The sequence below is a fragment of the Portunus trituberculatus genome, chromosome 31 (assembly GCF_017591435.1).
Source record: "Portunus trituberculatus isolate SZX2019 chromosome 31, ASM1759143v1, whole genome shotgun sequence".
NCBI classification, from domain to species: domain Eukaryota; kingdom Metazoa; phylum Arthropoda; class Malacostraca; order Decapoda; family Portunidae; genus Portunus; species Portunus trituberculatus.
In genome coordinates this window covers 10291339-10293845 of record NC_059285.1, presented here as the reverse complement: position 1 = coordinate 10293845, position 2507 = coordinate 10291339, and the positions used below count along the sequence as shown (strand labels likewise).

At 43.3% G+C, this 2507-nt stretch overlaps 1 non-coding gene across 1 annotated transcript; it reads left to right on the top strand.

Moving 5' to 3' along the window:
- The first annotated feature begins 1339 nt into the window (after nucleotides 1-1339).
- Nucleotides 1340-1410, top strand: Trnag-ccc. The gene has a single exon. It is a non-coding gene; the product is annotated as a tRNA-Gly (tRNA).
- Nucleotides 1411-2507: the final 1097 nt, after the last annotated feature.

Sequence of the window (2507 nt, the reverse complement as noted above, 5' to 3'; positions counted from 1 at the left end):
CACCTTATCTATCCTTTTCTCGACACCACCCTTCTCCTCCTCCTCCTTCTTCTCCTTCTCCAGTGCAGCGTCCAAAGGTTAATGAGGGTTACCTGTCACATCTGTCCCTGGGGTGATGGCTTAGGGTTTGTGTCGCACCTCCTCACTCATCGGAAAGACCCACACGCAAAAGTATAATAGATAGATTTCGCTTCACTTCGTCAGGATGGAAACGCAACTGACTGGCAGAGAATGGATAGGGAAAGGGTACGAGTGAAGAAGGAAGGTAGAGAGAGACAGAGGGGGAGATGAATGAATGAAGGAAGGAAGGATGGGAGAAAAGAAGGAAAGAAGGAAGGAATGAAGATTTGTGTGTGATGAATGGAAGAAAAACAAGAAGAAAGAGAGAGAGAGAGAGAGAGAGAGAGAGAGAGAGAGAGAGAGAGAGAGAGAGAGAGAGAGAGAGCACACATAACCTCCACCATCACCAGCACCAGCACCACCACGTTAATGGCTATTTACTCACCACCACTGGATCTGTGAGGCCTGTCGATGATGCTTTTGTGGACTGTCACTACTTATCACTGGTCCTAATGGGAGAGAGAGGGAGAGGGACAGGGAGGGAGAGGGAGGGAGTGAAGCAGAGGAACAGCTGGAGAGGCCGGATGGAGGCAGGGGAGGAGGGAGGGTTTTCAAGTTATAAGCCTAATGCAAAATATTACCTAATTTACCTGCCTGTTTCAATTAACATCACACACACACACACACACACACACACACACACACACACACACACACACACCTGCCGGATGTCAGGTGTGCTGTCTCTCACCTTTTCAACAAGTGTTTGAGAGAGAGAGAGAGAGAGAGAGAGAGAGAGAGAGAGAGAGAGAGAGAGAGAGGAGATGGTATGGGAAACACGTTATCTGATCCTTATCGTCGTCACTCAATAGTTTTCCCTCGTCATCCATCCTTCCCTTCAGTCCCAGCCATCGTGGCAGCCATGAAAATCGTGACATTTGTGAGAAGTCGTTGAATTAATTGCTTCATTCACTCCCTATAACTTCCGTACGTTCCCTTTCCTTCACTGATAATGTGGAATATTAAAGTAACATTTGTGTTTTCACCCTCAGCATGTTATGGTAGGTTCAGAGGAATTCATTGCACACATTTAACGGATACATTCACTGACGCGATCACAATTCAGAACGATATAACATATTAGCCAAAAACAGATGGTGCTTCGAAATTAAGAGTTATTTCCATAATCCTTCTTGGTGGTTTTGCTATAGAAAAAAAATCTTATTTGCATGATAGATGTTAAAGAACTAATATTGTAATTCTATTCCTTTCTATGTAAGCGCCGCTGGTGTAGTGGTATCATGCAAGATTCCCATTCTTGCGACCCGGGTTCGATTCCCGGGCGGCGCAAGTACTCTTTTAGCTTTCAAAGTTCATGCATGGCAAAGGGTTTAGTGTCGAGACGCGAGAACAATTTTTGTTACCCTTGGCCAGTTTCCCCTCTTACATAAAAGAAAGAAAAATACTAAAATAGTGTTTCCAGACCATTACAATATGTCTGAGGTGAATCCTTGGCTGTGAAAGGCTTGAAGAAACTCTCCCAGACACGAAGAGGATGTCACTACTTCAACAACTGATAAGGATGAAAAGAAAGGCAAAAGAAGGAAGACAAAAAAAGAGGAAGGCAAAAAGAAGGAAGGGAAATAAGGTGTAGCGCACTGGGCGTGACTGAAGGAGCCGCAGTCCCTAGTGAATGGCGCCTCTGTGTGTCCCCGTTGCCTCTAGGGGTGTAATTGGCGCCCTAAACGAGGGGTATGAGCTCCATAAGGACGAGAGCGTGGGTAACCAAGGACGTGGGTAATGAACGAGTGGAGAAGAGAAAGTGAGAACTTATACGGACCTGCTGAGGAGGAGGAGGAGGAGGAGGCGGTGGAAGAAGAGGATGGTTATGAATGAAAGTACTGAGGTGCGTTTATATGGATGTTTTTATGTAGAGAGAGAGAGAGAGAGAGAGAGAGAGAGAGAGAGAGAGAGAGAGAGAGAGAGAGAGAGAGAGAGAGAGAGAGAGAGAGAGCGAATGAGCCAGATGGTGGTGTCACGCTAATGTACTAATGTGCTAAACTACTCAGCCGAGATTGAGCGGCGGACGTTTGGGCGTGACGAGTGTCTGACTGTAATGTTGTTGTTGTTGTTGTTGTTGTTGTTGTTGTTGTTGTTGATGTCGTTGCTGTTGTTATTGTTGTTGTTGTTTGTTTGTTTGTTTGTCTTTACGCACTGAATAATGAAAAATGAGTTCAGACAAAAGGATGCTAATATAAATTTGTTAAATTATTTTTTTTACATATACGTCTTTTTAATTTCTAACGTTAGTAGCATTAATAATCTATTAACTCCTCCTAGAATATAAAAATTTACTTATTTATTCATCTATTTACATTATTTACAATTATCATTGGTGTTGATTCATCTGTCTGTATATGCTGTTTTTTTTATTTCATGTATATATT